Source organism: Dendrobates tinctorius, unplaced genomic scaffold (genome assembly GCF_039654945.1).
Source record: "Dendrobates tinctorius isolate UK_male_01 unplaced genomic scaffold, ASM3965494v1 ptg000022l, whole genome shotgun sequence".
Lineage (NCBI taxonomy): Eukaryota > Metazoa > Chordata > Amphibia > Anura > Dendrobatidae > Dendrobates > Dendrobates tinctorius.
The window spans coordinates 83,287,903-83,307,399 of NW_027361690.1; the positions used below are offsets into that span (position 1 = coordinate 83,287,903).

Below are 19,497 nucleotides of genomic sequence, written 5' to 3' on the forward strand. Positions count from 1 at the left end.
AAAGGCTCTGGAAAAGAACTATACCTGTTATGATTGAGCCACCGTAGGAGGCAAAAACAAAAATGCTAGCTAAGTCCAGAAAACCAGAGAGGTTGGCAGCTATCGGATTGCAGACCCCTGATCCTATCACAACAACTAACAGTAGCCGTGGGGGGTTCCTACGATGCCCTAGACCCCTCGATCACAGCCGGAGAATTAAATAGGCCTAAAGAAAGAAAGGGGAAATCTAAACTGCCCCAGAGCAGACCCCAAAGCAATAGGCAGCCCCCAACATATAATGACGGTGAAGCAAGATGAAAACACTAACACAGACAGAAAGATAGACTGAGCAAAGACGGGGCCCAAACTACCTAGATAGGAAAGGACAGGAAGGCTGCTGTCTGCAATCCGTGAAAAACCCTATGAAAATAAGAGCCAACAGACTGACAGTGAAAAAGGCCTTGAAGACGCTAGGCTTCAAAAAAGCTATGTCAGTACTAGGAATATTCTGAAGACAGAGCAACCGGCAAAAGGAGATTCAGCTCATCCCAGCAGGGAATGGCAGAATCCAGAAAAGCAAGGAAAACAAACACAAAACATAAATGCAAACAGGCAAAGCAGAAACTAAGCTTTAGGGAAGCAGGAATCAGACTGGTGTCCTAGAAGTCCACAGAGAAATCACCCGCAGGGCAGAAGGGCGTCGGCAGCCTTATATCCAGTCAGTGACTCCACTCAGCCAGTCATCCTCATTAGACTCAGGTGCCTGATAATCAGGCTCATTACCTTCCTTTACCAGAATAGGGAGTTCACCAGACCTCAGTGACGAAGGGGAAAATGAACTCACAACATATACCTCCTCGCCCCACGAAAGAAATTCAGCAAATTCTGCACTCTCAAATTCAAATGACCCCTCCCTTCTGCATCCCGGTGTGTCTAAATCACATTTAGGATCCAAATGTTTGGCATTTCTGTAGCGATGACAACCAGCCTAATTTACAGTTGCGTGGAGTGAAAATCGCCACTGCACCTGTAGATAAATTCCCAAAGGTGTATAGTTTTCAAAATGGGGTCACTTGAGGGAGGACTCTGCTCCCCTAGCAGTTAGATTCTCTGTATATTGAGTCCACAAACAATTCTAGCAAAATCTTTTCTCCAGGAGGAAAATAGCGCTCCATCCCTCCCAAGTCTCGCTATGGCTACGCAATACTGTGCAGCCATACAGTGGGGAAAAAAAAGTATTTAGTCAGTCAGCAATAGTGCAAGTTCCACCACTTAAAAAGATGAGAGGCGTCTGTAATTTACATCATAGGTAGACCTCAACTATGGGAGACAAACTGAGAAAAAAAAATCCAGAAAATCACATTGTCTGGTTTTTTTTTCATTTTATTTGCATATTATGGTGGAAAATAATGACGTGCCGGAAAAGATGTAGGCTTACCCCCAGAGCCCACATCAAAGGGAGAGTGTCCGACATCAATGTACTACTACACCCGATGTCGGAAAGGGATTAATTAGCCTGTTAGAGTTACAGTTTGTTCAATGTCATCGTTAGGAAAGGCCAGGTAATGCAAGTTTTCCAGTTTTATGAAAATCCAACCTCCTCTAGCCTTGTGCCAAAACACAGCAGCCATGAGTTTTTCTAAGCAGCTGTCTTGCACTATGAAAAAGAAAATGGTGGAGGTCCACAAAGAAGGACAAGGCTATAAGAAGATAGAAAAGCGTTTTAAAGTTGCCCTTTCTTCAGTTCAAAATGTAATTAAGCAATGGCAGTTAAAAGGAACAGTGGAGGTCAAAATAAGGTCTGGAAGAGCAAGCAAAATTTCATTGAGCGCTGCCAATAGTATTGCTAGAGAGGAAAATCAAAATCCTCGCTTGACTGCAAAAGACCTTCAGAAAACTTTAGCAGACTCTGAGGTTGTGGTATACTGTTCTACTGTTCAGATACACCTGCACAAATATGGCCTTAATGGAAGAGTCATCAGAAGAAAACCTCTCCTGTGTCCTCACCACAAAAATAAGAGTCAAACGTGTGCAAAAGAACATCTAAACAAGCCTGGTGCATTTTGGAAACAAGTCCTGTGGATAGATGAGGATAAAATAGAACTCTTTGGCCACAATGATCAAAGGTATGTGTACAGAAAAAGGACACCGAACTTCAGGAATTGAACATCTCATCAACCATTAAGCATAGGGGTGAGTCAATCATCCTTTGGGGTTGTATTGCAGCCAATGGCATAGGAAACCTTTCACAAGTAGAGGGAAGAATGGATTCAATTAAATGTAAACAAATTATTGATGCAAACATAACACCATCTGTAAAAAAGCTGAAGTTGAAAAGAGGATGGCTTCTACAAATGGATAATGATCCTAAACACATGCCAAACCCAGAATAGACTACCACAAAAGGAGCAAACTGAAGATTTTACACTGGCCCTAACAGTCCCTTGATCTGAACATCAATGAAAATCTGTGGCTAGTCCTCAAAATAGCAGTGTATGCAAAATGACCCAGTAATCTCACAGAACTGGAAGAATTTTAAAAGGAAGAATGGAAGAAAGTCCCTCAAACAAGAATTGAAAATCTTTTTGCTTGCTACAAAAAGTGTTTACAAACATGATACTTTCAAAAGGGGTTGCTACTAGGTACTAACCATGTAGAGTGCTCAAACTTTTCCATCTGCCCATTTTCCTTTTTGTAATTTTTAGAATGTAAAAGATAACAATATATATATATACATACAGTATATACAGTATATACAGGGCCGGCTCTAGGTTTTTGAGGGACCCGGGCAAGAGAGTCTCAGTGGGCCCTCGCTTTAACTCATTGTCAGGAACACCGCACTGAACTTGCTCACTGAGCCAGTGCGCGTGTCCTGAGTAAAGCAAACAGTGCTCAAAGATACCTGTGGAGCGGGCAGCAGCCGAGTAGATGCGTACTTCAGAGCCGCAGGACCTGAAGCATGTGACTGCTAGGGGCGTGGCCAAAACTCCACAGAGCTAGGAGCTGCAAGATAACTCCTAGCAGGGTAACTGTGAGACAAAGTTACCAGGGGGCATAGACAGGGAGAATAGTCAAGACGTAGCCAATGAGTCACACACAGAGATATCTGTAATGGTACAAGAGGGGCGAGCAGAGAGTAGTCAGGTCACAGGCAGTGAGTCATACACAGAGTTAATAACGCAGTACAAAATCAACAGGCAAACTCACAACGGGAAACAGAACCGGGTCAGAACCATATAAACAAGCTATAGCAACAAACAGGCACACAGGGGTCAGCACACTAGGCCAAAGGCAAAAGTATAACTGGCAGGGATTGAAGCTTCCCAGGGGTTTAAGAAGCTCTCCCAGAACCAGAAAGAGGCCACAATCATTAACCCCTGGTGTGCAGGTCAAAACCTGCACCGAGCTCCAGACATTAACCCCAGGTGTGCAGCTCAAAAACCTGCACTGGGATCATGACAGTACCCCCCTCTCAACGGGGGGCCTCTGGACCCCCAGGCTTCCCCGGGTACTTGGCATGGAAAGGCCGAACCAGGCGATCTGCATGTACCGAGCAAGTAGGGACCCATGAGCGCTCCTCTGGTCCATATCCCTTCCAGTGGACCAGGTACTGCAAAGAGTCCACAATATGTCCGACCTCATACTCCAATTGACCCTCCACCAGCACTGGAGGAACAACAGACTCAGAGTTCTCTTTGACAGATCCTGTGGGTTTCACAGAGATTTATGGAACACATTGGATATTTTTAAGGAGGCGGGCAGACGCAACCTATATGCCACTGGGTTGACTATCTCCATAATCTCGTACGGACCAATGAACTTTGGTCCCAACTTAGCTGATGGTACCTTTATGTTGATGTTACGTGTGGAGAGCCAAACCTTCTCTCCCACCTGAAACATGTCTCCCGAGGCTCTCTTTTTGTCAGCAAAATATTTGTATCTCCCCTGGGCCCGAGAGATATTACGCCGGACTTCAGCCCAGAGGTTTTTTAACCATTGAACGGACCCCTCTGCCCCTGGACAACCGGAATCCACCCGAGAAAACTCCCCAAAATGCGGATTAAACCCATAGGTAATCAGGAATGGGGACATGATGGTGGACTGACTCACCCGGTTGTTAAAAGCGAATTCAGCCAACAGTAACGCATCACACCAATCCTCCTGTCTGGCGGAGGTCAGACACCTGAGAATTTGTTCCAGGGATTGATTGGTGCGTTCTGTCTGACCATTACTCTCTGGGTGATATGCCGACGAGAAGGAGAGTGAGATGCCCAATTTCATACAGAACGCCCTCCAAAATTTGGCCACAAACTGCACACCTCTGTCAGACACAACATTCAGGGGTACCCCATGCAATCGGACCACATGCTGCACAAACAACCTTGACAATGTTTCTGCTGAGGGTAATGCTGCCAAGGGAATGAAATGGGCCTGTTTAGAAAACCTATCCACCACCACCCAGATCACGGAAGGTGGAAGGCCGGTAATAAAATCCATGGAAAGATGAGTCCATGGCCTATCAGGAACTGGTAAAGGTATGAGTTCCCCAGCCGGTCGGTTATGTGAGCTTTTGGAACGGGCACACATGCCACAGGCAGAAACAAATTCCTTGACATCGGACCTTAATGAAGGCCACCGAAAACCCCTGGCTACTGCCTCTCTAGTGGCCGTGATACTTGGATGAGCACTCAGCCTAGACTCATGAAACTCCTGCAGAAGTCTAGGCCGCAATGAATCTGGAACAAACAGTTTATCCCCTGGCCTGGTTGCTGGAGCTAGGGCCTGAGCCCTTAGAATTTCGTTCCAACTCAGCTGAGACCCCCGCCACTACCACCCCTGGGGAAAGAATGGAGGACGGCGGCTCAGGGGGAGACACTGGATCAAAACTTCTGGACAGGGCATCCGCTTTAACATTTTTGGACCCCGGTCAAAAAGTAATGGAGAACTGAAATCGTGAAAAAAAAAAAGTGACCAACCGGCTTGTCTAGGAGTAAGCCTCTTAGCAGATTCAAGGTATGCCAAATTTTTGTGATCCGTGACAACCGTGATAGGGTGAGCCGCCCCTTCCAAAAAGTGCCTCCATTCCTCAAACGCCAGCTTGACCGCAAGAAGTTCCCTATTGCCTACATCATAGTTTTTCTCAGCTGAAGAGAACTTCTTGGAGAAGAAGGCACAGGGTTTGAGATTGGTAAGGGTGGCCGGACCCTGGGACAGCACAGCCCCCACCCCCACTTCAGAAGCATCCACCTCCACAATTAATGGTTTGGACGGGTCAGGTTGTACCAACACCGAGGCAGACATGAAACATTTCTTAATAGCTGAGGATTCCTTAGCGAGTAAAGACCAATTTTTTACATCAGCCCCCTTCTGGGTAAGATCCGTGAGTGGTTTAACCACTTTTGAGAAACCTTTAATGAACCTCCGGTAATAGTTCGCAAATCCTAAGAAGCGCTGGAGCCCCTTGAGATCTCGAGGCTGAACCCAGTCAGCGATCGCCAGCACTTTCTTAGGATCCATACGAAACCCCTCACAAGACACAATCAACCCCAAAAAAGACAGCTCCTGTACAAAAAACGAACATTTTTCCAATTTTGCAAACAATTGGTTCTCCCTGAGTCTCTGGAGAACTGTCTTTAGATGTTGCAAGTGAGATTGACTGTCCGAGGAATACACCAAAATGTCATCCAAATAAATAATAACAAAACGGCCTAACAGATCAGAAAACACAACATTGATGAAATTTTGGAAAATAGCGGGTGCATTAGTTAACCCAAACGGCATTACCAGGTTCTCAAAGAGTCCTTCTGATGTGAGGAATGCAGTTTTCCACTCGTCCCCTTCCCGAACCCTTATCAGATTGTAGGCCCCCGCAGATCTAACTTGGAGAACCATTGGGCCCCAGCTAACTGGTTACATAAGTCTGGGATGAGGGGAAGCGGGTAAGAGTTCCTAACCGTTATCTTGTTCAGTTACCGAAAGTCGAGGCACGGCCGCAAACCACCATCTTTTTTCTTCACAAAGAAGAACCCTGCCGCCACCGGTGACACAGAAGGCCTGATATGCCTTTTGCGGAGACTCTCAACTATGTACTCCTTCATGGCTTGGCGCTCAGGCCCAGACAAATTGAACAATCGAGCCTTAGGTAACTTGGCTCCAGGTACTAAATCAATGGCACAATCATAGGGTCTATGTGGTGGCAGCGCCTCAGCCTCACTTTCGGAAAAAAAGTCTTTGAAATCCTTCAGGTACTCTGGAATACCTTCCAGACCAACAGACGACGCAGACACGGATTTAACAGCGTTAACAAGATGTCCCAGGTTACCACATTTATTATTGCATCCCCATTGAGTGATTTCCCCTGTAATCCAATCAATGCTAGGATTATGGCGTTGAAGCCAAGGCATCCCCAGTACCAGTCCTGCAGGCAAGCTATCTAGCACAAGACAACTTAGTTTTTCCACATGAGTGGAACCGACTTTTAGAGAAAAAAGTTCAGACCTGCAACAGATACCGTTTTGGGTAAGAGGCAACAAGTCAATTGCCACAAGTTTAACAGGATCGTGAAGCCTGACTGTCCCTATCTTATTAAGAGTCATAACCTTGGTATCAATCAGGTTCACAGCAGATCCGCAGTCAATAAAAGCAGTAGTCTGAACAGGACCATAACCAAGTTCCAGTTCCACCTGCAGCACCATTTTTGCACATGAGGAAAATTGTACCTGAAGGTCTGGGTAGCCTCCTCAACTACTACCCAGACCTAGTCGTTTCCCACCATCTTGGAGGATGACGGACAGGAGGGGCAGTCCTTCTTCCAATGTCCAGATTTCCCACAATAGAAGCACAACTGCTTTTCCCGGCGGCGTCTTCTTTCCTTTCCCTCACAGGTGACAGCGCTTACCTCCATAGCCATAGGAAGAGTCCGGGTCTCATCTCCACTGAAGAATAATGGTGTTTCCCATTGTATAGTGCCTCTAGCCCGCAGCCTGCGATCCATGCAAACCGCTTGGATCATGGCATCCTCCAGGGAGTCAGGCGGAGGATGAAGTGCCAAAGCATCCTTCAGACGTTCACACAGGCCTCTGTGGAACAGCCCCCGAAGGGCGGCATCACTCCAGGAAATCTCGGCTGCCCAACGTCTGAATTCAGTACAGAACCATTCGGCCGAGTGCTCCCCCTGACAGACACTCATCACTTTGTCCTCAACCAACCACACTCTATCAGGTTCATCATAAATAAGCCCTAAGGCTTCAAAAAACGCATCCACAGACATTCTCTCAGTGGCAGAAGAGGAAAGCGAAAATGCCCAGGCTTGTGGGGACCCCCTAAGCAGGGACATCACCACCCCCACCCTCTGTTTCTCATCCCCAGAGGAGCGGGGTGTCAAAGAGAAAAAGAGCTTACAGCCCTCCTTAAATGCCCTGAAATCATCCTTGTTACCAGAAAATGTATCTGGCAATTTAACCGGGGATTCGAGTGGAACTAAAATGACATCTCTATTCCCCACCTGCTGGAAGCCTGCGAAAGCACCCCCTGAACTGAGTCCTCCACCCGCCGTTGGGACTGGGCCAGATCTTGGTGTTCCAAACTAAGCTTCTGCAGTGACTGAGTCAAGCATTTCACCTGCTCAGATAAAGCACACATTGGGTTCATGCTGCAGAAGTGAGGAGAGAAAAAAAAAATTGTAGGCCAGATACAATGTCAGGAACACCGCACTGAACTTGCTCACTGAGCCAGTGCGCATGTCCTGAGTAAAGCGAACAGTGCTCAAGGATACCTGTGGAGCGGACAACAGCCGAGTAGATGCGTACTTCAGAGCCGCAGGACCTGAAGCACGTGACTGCTAGGGGCGTGGCCTAAACTCCACAGAGCTAGGAGCTGCAAGATAACTCCTAGCAGGGTAACTGCGAGACAAAGTTACCAGGGGGTATAGACAGGGAGAATAGTCAAGACGTAGCCAATGAGTCACACACAGAGATAGCTGCAAAGGTACAAGAGGGGCGAGCAGAGAGTAGTCAGGTCACAGGCAGTGAGTCATACACAGAGATAATAACGCAGTACAAAATCAACAGGCAAACTCACAATGGGAAACAGAACCGGGTCAGAACCATATAAACAAGCTATAGCAACAAACAGGCACACAGGGGTCAGCACACTAGGCCAAAGGCAAAAGTATACCTGGCAGGGATTGAAGCTTCCCAGGGTTTTAAGAAGCTCTCCCAGAACCAGAAAGAGGCCACAATCATTAACCCCTGGTGTGCAGGTCAAAACCTGCACTGGGATCATGACACTCATACTACGATTCATGCCATGTGACATCCGTGGTGCTAGCCAAAAGCGGACTTGTCTCCGTGTGGATCACAAGGACACGCATGTGATCCACTCGGACACTCGCTCTGTGGCAAAACACGTTCATGTGAAGGAAGCTATTGATTAGTAGTGTACGTATGAAAGAAAGAACAGAGAGAGAGAGAGAAAGAAAGAACAGAGAGAGAGAACTGAAATAGAGAAAGAAAGAAAGAAAGAAAGAACAGAGAAAAAGAACAGAGAGAAAGAAAGGAAGAACAGAGAGAGGAAGAAAGAACAGATAGAGAAAGAAAGATTAGAGAGAGAAAGAGAAAGAAAAGAACAGAGAGAAAGAGAAAAGATAGAAAGAGAAAGAGGGGAAAGAAATAAAGAACAGTGAGAGAAAGAAAGAAAGAAAAAGAACAGATAGAAAGAAAGAAAGAGTGGACAGAAAAAAAGAACAGAGAGAAAGAAAGGAAAAAAAAAGAACAGAGAGGGAGAGAGAAAGGGAGAGGGGAAAGAAAGAAAGAACGGAGAAAGAAAGAACAGAGAGAACGAAAGAGTGGACAGATAAAAAGAACAGGGAGAGAGAGAGAAAAAGAAGGAGGGGAAAGAAAGAAAGAACAGAGTGGTTGAGAGAAAAAGAAGGAGGGGAAAAACAGAGAGAGAAAAAGAAAGAAAGAAGAGAGAGAGAAAGAAAGAAAGAAAGAAAGAAAGAAAGGAAAAAAGAACAGAGAGAGAGAAAGAAAGATGGGAAAGAAAGATGGGAAAGAAAGATAGAACAGAGAGAGAGAAAGAGAACGAAATAACAGAGAAAGAGAAAGAAAGAGAGGAAAGAAAGAAAAGAGAGAGAGAAAGAACAGAGAAAGAAAGAAAGAAAGAAAGAAAGAAAGAAAGAAAGAAAGAAAGAGAAAGAAAGAAAGTGGGGAAAGAAAGAGAACAGAGAGAGAGAGAAAGAAAGAACAAAGAGAGAAAGAAAAAAAAGATTAGAGAGAAAGAAAGACCAGAGAGAGAAAGAAACAGCGAGAAAGAAATATTGTATAAAGATACCATAGCAGCCCGGCTCCAATTGTAGTGCCCACCTGAGCCTTCTGGTGCAGGACATATCATGATCCACTCACATGGCCATTCTTATATATAAACTTGGCACACACACGTGGATTCCAAATGCAGATAGTGATTTTAATAAGGTACAGTACATACAGTGACGTTTCGGTCTATATGACCATCATCAATGTGCTAGAAATTAAAAAGGTAGAAATGAATAACAAATACCGTATATACAATCCATTTTTTCCTTGCTCAGTATTGTTTGGGAGACCCCACCCCTCTCCTGTGTGACATGCACATAAATGAGTTGTCTTACACCACAAGCCCATATACTAGGAAGCGCCTGTCTGTATCCTGTTCATTTACACACTGTTCACATGTTCAGGTTTTAAATACATTAGGTAGGGACTGCTTCGTGAAGGGTTACCGTGACGTGGTGAAGCGGCTTGGTATACATTTTTTGCAAAAAACGTATCGACTAAATACCCTGTATTTGTTATACAGCACTTGCTGATTACTGTCATGTTTTCTACTGCAGAGTATTTTTGCAAATTTGTCATTTTGTGTTCTCTTGTTGTGTTTCAGCCATTGGGTGATGTGAGCATTGTCTGACCGACTTGTTCACACTTGTGCATGTCACATATGTTTTTAATTAGAAATTAAAAAGGTAGAAATGAATAACAAATACCATATATACAAAAAGTTGTACAATACATGATTGAGTCTGGGTACAGTGAAAAATTCACAAGATTCATATGCAGAAAACATGTACAGCATTATGGCTAGTGGCATAATATCAAGAACACAGAGCGCAGACAATCTAAAGCACAAGATATAGTTTATGAGAGAGGCACATACCCCTTAAAAAGCACTGTGGAGTCTTATTGCAAGGGCAAAAAAGAGAAGAATCTAAGGGGAGAAAAAAGGAGATGGTGGCATCATAACAGGTGAGCCATAGTGAATTGGTGGTATGAGTGTGAGAAGCCTACATACCATAACTGAGACAAGGAGGCAGCCTGAGGCCGGTTTGCTGAAAATGTAACATCATCACCGTTACCAGCGGTAAAAAGGAAGTGTACACATACTAATAAAGATAAGGTCTCTGGTATATCTTACCGTCCAATAGTGCGCAGTGCAGGAGACAGCATGGACATGGCATCCGCTGCAAGTCACGGGTGCTGTATGAAGTGAGACCGGAGGTATATTTATATGTGGGGAAGATGGCGGCTGGGCGGAAGTGGTAATCGCCCGGCATGCGCTCCAGTGACGCCATGGTGCGTTCCACCAGCAGGAAGGTGCTGGTAGAGGAGGGAGTGTGTGCTCCGCCTCCCTAAGAACGATATACCATGATGGTAATAGAAAGTGAATAGTGGTAACAGAGAATAGGTGGAGATCACAGTTATACCGCTATGGGATCAGACGTGACGAGGTCAGGCGGTGCCATGAGGGTGAATAGTAAAATTCTCAAAAAGTGGTGACTTCATAAGATTCAGTGTTGTTGATTCTGCAATAGAGATACATTCAATTAGTAACATGAATGATGCAGACATTACATTATAGTTAGCTCATGGAACAACACACCTGCAGAAATAAAAAAATTAAGTTATGTCATAAGAAATGATTGGACATCATATTCTTTATTTAACCCCTTGGGTGCCAGTGTGTCGAGTTCATGAATCCAATAAGCCTCTCTCCTTTTGAGGAGATTGATACGGTTACCACCCCTACGTGGAAGTTGAACCTGCTCAGTGACTTGGTATTTTAATTGAGCAATAGAATGACCTGTAGTGACAAAATGGAAGGGGATCGGAAGGAGTAAATTTTTGCACCTGATGGTGGACTTGTGCTTCAAAATTCGATCCCGTATGGGTTGTGTAATCTCCCCCACGTAAAGCAGGCCACAAGGGCATTTGATGAGGTAAACGACAAAGGACGTATTACATGTGTAATATTCTTTTATGTTGTACTGCTTACCCGTGTGGGGGTGGTGGAAACAACTACCTTTCTGGACATTGTTACATTGTGTACACTGTAGACAAGGGAAGGTACCATATTTGGGGTTCATGAGAAAGCGTTGCTGTTTTGGTGGGCGGGAGGAGCCGACATCTGCTTTGATCAGAAGATCCCGTAAATTACGTGGTCTCCTGAAACAGGGGAGGAATGGTTTGCTGAATTCCTTTACATTGGGGTGAGCTGTCTTTAGGATATGCCAGTGACGACGTATGCTGGTATGGAGTCGGTAGGCAAGGGGGTGAAAATCGTGGACAAAGGGAATACGATTCCCTGTTTTCGATTGTGGAGGAGTTGACAAATTGGCATTCAATACGTTTGGGGGATACCCCCTCTCTGTAAATTTTGACCGCATCTCTATCATGCGTTTTTCTTGGGTCACAATATTAGAGACTATTCTTTGGACTCTCTTCATTTGGGATTTCGATATGGAATTGGAATTCTTCATTCTAGTGGGATGGAAGCTCTCATAGTGGAGTAAGTTGTTACGGTCGGTTGGCTTGGTATATAAGTCAGTGGAGAGGTGACCAGAGTCGTCCTTTATGACTAGTGTGTCCAGAAAGTTTATCTGTCTCAAATCTCATATCATATCTCATGTCATTGTGAAGGTAAGACCAGGCCAGGATGATTGTAGAAAGGAAAAGAATAGATTCACTATCTATTACCATCATGGTATATCGTTCTGACTTGCGCAGTAGAGATACACACTCCCCCTCCCTCTGTTTACATTCCCTTAGGGAGGCGGAGCACACACGCCCTCCTCTGCCAGCACCTTCCTGCTGGTGGAACGCACCATGGCGACATTGGAGTGCACGTTGGGCGATTACCGGTGACGCACTTCTGCCTAGCCGCCATCTTCCCCACATATAAACATACCGCCGGTCTCACTTCATACAGCACCCGTGACTTGCGGCGGATGCCATGTCCATGCTGTCTCCTGCACTGCGTACTATTGGACAGTAAGATATACCAGAGACCTTATCTTTATTAGTATGTGTCCACTTCCTTTTTACCGCTGGTAACGGTGATGATGTTACATTTTCAGCAAACCGGCCTCAGGCTGCCTCCTTGTCTCAGTTATGGTATGTAGGCTTCTCACACTCATACCAGCAATTCACTATGGCTCACCTGTTATGATGCTACCATCTCCTTTTTTCTCCCCTTAGATTCTTTTCTTTTTTGCCCTTAAAATAAGAATCCACATATACACTGCTCAAAAAAATAAAGGGAACACATAAACAAAAGAATATAACTCCAAGTAAATCAAACTTGTGTGAAATCAAACTGTCCACTTAGGAAGCAACACACTGATTGACAATCAATTTCACATGCTGTTGTGCAAATGGAATACACAACAGATGGAAATTATCGGCAATTATCAAGACACCCTCAATAAAGGAGTGGTTCTGCAGGTGTGGAACTGTTATGAACAGGTCACCGAGGAGGATGGCAGGAATAGGCTAGGCCACCAGGAAACCAGAAAGGTTGGTCACTTAACGGATTGCAGACCCCTAATCCTAACAACACAAAAAGCAGTAGCCGTGGAGCGTACCTACGATGCCCTAGACGCCTCTGCACAGCCGGAGAGCTAACGAAGCCTAAAGCAAGAAAGGTAAAATCTAAACTGCCCCTGAGTAGACCCCAAAGGAATAGATAGCCCCCAAACATATATTGTCGGTGAGACAAGATGAGACACAAACGCAGGCAGAAAATAGACTGAGCAAATGATGGGTCCCAAACTGACTAGATAGGATAGGAAAGGAAAGACACTGTCTGCAATCACGCAAAAACCCTAAAAAATCCAACACGTCTGATGTACAAAAAAACACTGAGGTCCCACGACCTCGACCCCACTATATCAGCACTCTGGTATGAACTGGCAGCAAAGCAAAAGAGACTAATATAACAGGGGACTGAACAAACTGACACAAGCTGTAACATATGGAGCGGGGTCCAGCACAGCCCCCAGCAAGGAGCACGCTGAACCCGCAAAGCATAAAAAGGCAAAACCAGATCAAAAGCAAAGGATTAGCAAATGAACAACTTAGCTGAAAAGTGCAGGATCAGGCAGGAGACAGCAGACCTCAAGTTGCACAGGAAGAACTAATCACCAACAACAACTGAGGGAAGTCTGCTCACTTAAATACTCCCAATGAGTAACCCCAGATCTCCAATCATCGTCATCATGTGGCAGACCTCTGTCAACCCGGCCAGCTCCACTACCCACAGTAACCACCAGAGGGAGCCCTGACTCAGAAGTAAGAGAATTCACAACAGTACCCCCCTTGAGGAGGGGTCACCGAGCCCTCATCCACGCCACCAGGTCGATCAGGATGGGCCCGGTGAAAAGCACGAACCAATCTCTCGACATGAATGTCACAAGCAGAGACCCAAGAATTATCCTCCTGGCCATAACCTTTCCACTTGACCAAGTACTGGAGTCTCTGTCTAGCCAGACGAAAATCCAATATCTTCTATACCTCATACTCCAAATTACCCTTAACCAATACAGGGTCAGGGGGTGCCGCCATGGGAATTACTGGCTCCAAAAACCTTTTCAACAAAGATTTATGAAAAACGTTATGAATCTTAAACGTGACTGGAAGAGCCAAACAGAAAGAAACGGGGTTAAGAATTTCCAAAATCTTATAAGGTCCAACGAACCTTGGATTGAATTTTGGAGACGCAACCTTCATAGGAATCTTTTTTGAAGACAACCAAACCATATCACCCACTTTAAACAGGGACCAATGATCCTATGCCGGTTGGAAAACCGTTGGGCCTTTTCCTGAGAGTGGGACAACTTATCCACTACTTGGTCCCAAAACTGGTGCATTCTCTCTACCACAGAATCCACACTTGGGCAGGCCGAAGCTTATACCTGCCCCGAAGAAAAGCGAGGCTGAATCCCAAAGTTACAGAAAAAAGGAGACATCAAAGTGACAGAACTAGCCCTATTGTTTAGCGCGAATTTGGCCAAGGGCAAAAATGAAACCCAGTCATCTTGATCGGCATCTCGAATAGGATTCCAAAGTCTGGTTTGTTCTCTCAGTCTGCCCATTGGTCTAAGGATGAAATGCAGAGGAGAAAGCTAACTGAATTACCAGTTTGGAACAAAAAGCTCTCCAAAATCTGGAGACAAACAGGACTTCTCTGTCCGACACAATGTTCTCATGAATCCCGTGCAAATGAAGCACCTGTTGTAAAAACAAGGGCACCAACTCAGAAGAAGATTGCAACTTTGGGAGTGGTACAAGGTGGACCATCTTAGAAAATCTATCACAGATCACCCAGATAACAGTCATTCTCTGAGAGACAGGGAGATCAGAAATAAAATCCATTGAGATATGGGTCCATGGCCTCCTGGGCACTGGCAGGGGCATCAACAAACCACTAGAACGAGAACAAGGCTTGGACCGAGATCAAGTCCCACAGGACTGCACAAAATTCCTGACATCTCGAGTTAAGGCATTCCACCAAAAAGACCGACTCACCAAATCTCTGGTACCAAAAATTCCTGGATGACCAGCTAACGCAGAGTAATGAATTTTAGACATTACTCTTCTCCTCCACTGGTCAGGGACATACAATTTTCACATAGGGCATCGTTCAGGTTTGTCCTCCTGAAATTCCTCCAGGGCACGTCTCAAATTGGGTGAGATGGCAGAAAAAAACTACACCCTCATCTAGAATGGTAGTAGGCTCGGTCAGATCAAGAGAATCGGCAAAAAAACTCCAAGAAAGGGCATCCGCCTTAACATTCTTAGTGCCCGGAAGAAAGGAGACCACAAAATTAAAACGCATGAAAAACAAGGACCACCTAGCCTGTCTAGGATTCAAGTGCTTGGCTGATTCAAGATAAATCAAATTCTTGTGGTCAGTGAGTACCACAACTTGATGTCAAGCTCCCTCCAACCAATGTCTCCATTCTTCAAATGCCCACTTCATGGCCAACAATTCCCGATTCCCCACGTCATAGTTACGTTCAGATGGGGAAAATTTTCAAGAAAAGAAGGCACAGGGATTCATCTTAGAGGTTACCGGATCTCTTTGGGACAAAACGGCTCCTGCACCAATCTCAGAAGCATCTACCTCCACCTGAAATGGGAGTGAACATCAGGTTGCCGTAAAACAGGAGCAGAAGTGAATCTCCGCTTAAGCTCCTGAAATGCCGAGACTGCCTCTGGAGACCAATTCACCACATCAGCGCCCTTTTTGGGCAAATCCGTCAGTGGTTTAACAATACCAGAAAAATTACTTATAAATTGTCGGTAGAAATTAGCAAAACCCAAAAACTTCTGGAGAGCCTTCAGAGAAGTGGGCTGAACCCAATCATAAATGGCCTGTACCTTGGCCGGGTCCATTTCAATAGTAGACAGGGACAAAATGAATCCCAAAAACGAAATCCTCTGTACACCAAAGAGACATTTCGATCCCTTAACATACAGAATATTTTCCCTCAAAATCCGGAACACAGTCCGGACATGATCCACATGAGAATACCAATCACTGGAAAAGATCAAAATATCATCCAGATAAATGATCAAAAACTTATCCACAAAGTCCGGAAAATATTGTTCATAAAAGATTGGAAGACAGAAGGGGCATTAGTGAGCCCAAAAAAGGCATCACCAGGTACTCAAAATGTCCCTCCGGAGTATTAAACGCCGTCTTCCATTCATCCCCGTGCTTGATGCGAATAAGATTATACGCCCCCCTGAGGTCATGCTTGGTAAACCAACAGGCACTTTTAACTCTGGAAAATAAATCAGAAATCAGGGGTAACGGGTACTGATATTTAACAGTGATTTTGTTAAGGGAACGATAGTCAATACATGGCCTTAATGAGCCATCTTTCTTGGCCACAAAAAAAAAAAAACAGCACCTAAAGGTGAAGAGGATGGTCTGATATGACCCTTCTCCAGCGACTCCTTGATATAAGATCGCCTAGCATCATGTTCAGGTACCGATAAGTTGAAAAGCCGACCCTTGGGAAATTTACAACTGCGCATTAACTCAATTGCACAGTTATAACTCCTATGAGGAGGCAAAGAGGCAAAGACGCGAAATTACTCTCACTAAATACATCAGAAAAATCAGCCAAATAGTCAGGAATATCATGAGACTTGGGAGAGGTGAAGAAAACAGGAGGTTAACTAAGAACACATTGACAACCCCAACTCACCACAGACACAGATTTCCAATCCAAAACAGTATTATGGGTCTGCAACCAAGGAAAACACAGCACAACAATATCATGGAAATTGTGCAACACCAAAAATTTACAATTCTCTTGGTGGTCCGGGGCGACCCGCATTATCACCTGGGTCCAAAACTGGGGTTTATTCTCTGCCAATGGAGTAGCATCAATACCCCTCAAAGAGATAGGAGTTCACAGGGGTACCATGGGAAAACCACAACGTTTGGCAAAGTCAAAATCCATCAGATTCAAAGCTGCTCCTGAATCAACAAAAGTCTTAGCGGAAAATGTAGACAAGGGGCAGATCAAGGTAACCGCCAAAAGGAATTTAGGCTGTATACTGCCCACCGCAAATGCGTGAGCAAAACGGTTTTCTCGTTTAGGGCAGACAGAAATAGTATGAGAGGCGTCCCGACAAAAAAAATACAACTTATTGCTCCTTCTAAACTCTTGACTTTGCGCCCTAGACAAAACCCTATCACATTACAGAATTTCGTTCGAAAGGCTGCACCGCCTCTCGTGTAATTTTACGTTCACGTAAACATCGATCAATTTGAATAGCCAATGACATAGAGTCGTCAAGACCAGAGGGGACAGGAAATCCCACCATAACATATTTTACTGTTTCTGCCAGACCCTTCCGAAAGAGAGATGCTAGAGCATCTTCATTCCATTTAGTAAGGACCGCCCACTTTCAGAATTTTTGACAATATAACTCTGCAGAATCCTGACCCTGGTTCAATGCCAATAAGGTTTTCTCAGCTTGATCAATAGCATTAGGTTCATCATACAACAACCCCAAGGCTTGAAAAAACGCATCCACATTAGCCAGAATAGGATCTCCAGGTGTCAAAGAAAAAGCCCAATCCTGGGGATCGCCGCACAGCAGGGAGATGACAATTTTAACCTGCTGCACAGAGCTCCCCAATGAGTTAGGTTTCAAAGCAAAAAATAGTTTACAATTATTCTTAAAATTCAAAAATTTAGACTGATCCCCATAAAAGACATCAGGAGTAGGGATCTTTGGTTCTACAGCAGATGATTGAGCGAGATAGGCAGAAATTTCGCGCACTTCAACAGCGAGCTGCTCAACACGATCGGATAATTGCTTAGTCTCTATTATAGAAAAAATCCTCCTACGGCCCCAGAGAAAAAGAAGAAAAAATATATTTAAAAAATTCTGACACTTTTTTTTTTTTTTACAATTGTTTCCTTCTTTAGAGTACCCTAGAGTCTACAGTATGGCTGGTGATTCTGTTATGAACAGGTCACCGAGGAGGATGGTAGGAATAGGCTATGCCACCAGGTAACCAGAAAGGTTGGTCACTTAGCGGATTGCAGACCCCTAATCCTAACACAACTAGCAGTAGCCGTGGAGCGTAACTACGATGCCCTAGACGCCTCTGCACAGCCGTAGAGATAACTAAGCCTAAAGCAAGAAAGGTAAAATCTAAACTGCCCCTGAGTAGACCCCAGAGGAATAGATAGCCCCCAAACATATATTGTCGGTGAGACAAGATGAGACACAAACGCAGGCAGAAAATAGACTGAGCAAATGATGGGGCCCAAACTGACTAGATAGGATAGGAAAGGAAAGACACTGTCTGCAATCACGCAAAAACCCTAAAAAATCCAACATGTCTGATGTAGAAAAAAACACTGAGGTCTCACGACCTCGCCCCCACTATATCAGCACTCTGGTATGAACTGGCAGCAAAGCAAAAGAGACTAATATAACAGGGGACTGAACAAACTGACACAAGCTGTAACATATGGAGCGGGGTCCAGCACAGCCCCCAGCAGGGAGCACGCTGAACCCGCAAAGCAAAGCAGAAAAAGGCAAAACCAGACCAAAAGCAAAGGATTAACAAATTAACAACTTAGCTGAAAAGTGCAGGATCAGGCAGGAGACAGCAGACCTCAAGTTGGGCAGGAAGAACTAATCACCAGCAACAATTGAGGGAAGTCTGCTCACTTTAATACTCCCAATGAGTAACCCCAGATCTCCAATCATCATCATCAGGTGGCAGACCTCTGTCAATCCGGCCAGCTCCACTACCCACAGTAACCAACAGAGGGATCCACTACCCACAGTAACCAACAGAGGGAGCCCCGACTCAGAAGTAAGAGAATTCACAACAGAGACCACAGACCACATCTCAGTACCAATGCTTTCTGGCTGATGTTTTGGTCACTTTTGAATGTTGGTTGTGCTTTCACACTCGTGGTAGCATGAGACGGACTCTACAACCCACACAAGTGGCTCAGGTATTGCAGCTCATCCAGTATGGCACATAAATGCGAGCTGTGGCAAGAAGGTTCGCTGTGTCTGTCAGCGTAGTGTCCAGAGGCTACCAGAAGACAGGCCAGTACACCAGGAGACATGGAGGGGGCTATAGGAGGGCAACAACCCAGCAGCAGCACCACTACCTCCGCCTTTGTGCAAGGAAGAACAGGAGGAGCACTGCCAGAGCCCTGCAAAATGACCTCCAGCAGGCCACAAATGTGCATGTGTCTGCACAAACGGTTTGAAACTGACTCCACGAGGATGGTCTGAGGGCTCGATGTCCACAGATGGGGGTTGTGCTCACAGCCCAACACTGTGCAGGACACTTGGCATTTAGCACAGAACACCAGGATTGGCAAATTCGCCACTGGCACCCTGTGCTCAACACTGATGAAAGCAGGTTCACACTGAGCACATGTGACAGAGGTGACAGATTCTGGAGACGCCATGGAGAGCGATCTGCTGCCTGCAATATCCTTCAACATGACCGGTTTGGCAGTGGGTCAGTAATGGTGTGGGGTGGCATTTCTTTGGAGGGCCGCACAGCCCTCCATGTGCTAGCCAGAGGTAGCCTGACTGCCATTAGGTACCGAGATGAGATCCTCAGACCGCTTGTTAGACCATATGCTGGTGCGGTTGGCCCTGGGTTCCTCCTAATGCAGGACAATGCCAGACCTCATGTTGCTGG

General features: G+C 45.3%; 1 long non-coding RNA gene across 1 annotated transcript in view; it reads right to left on the reverse strand.

Moving 5' to 3' along the window:
• Positions 1-8,599: 8,599 nt before the first annotated feature.
• The window catches only part of LOC141084242 (uncharacterized), a 39,882-nt gene continuing 28,984 nt past the window's right edge, over positions 8,600-19,497 (reverse strand). Inside the window, exons 2-4 of the long non-coding RNA XR_012230961.1 lie at positions 10,429-10,816; positions 10,306-10,342; positions 8,600-10,221 (exon numbers count right to left, since the gene is read on the reverse strand). This is a non-coding gene — a long non-coding RNA (uncharacterized lncRNA). The remainder of the gene's footprint in view (positions 10,222-10,305; positions 10,343-10,428; positions 10,817-19,497) is intronic.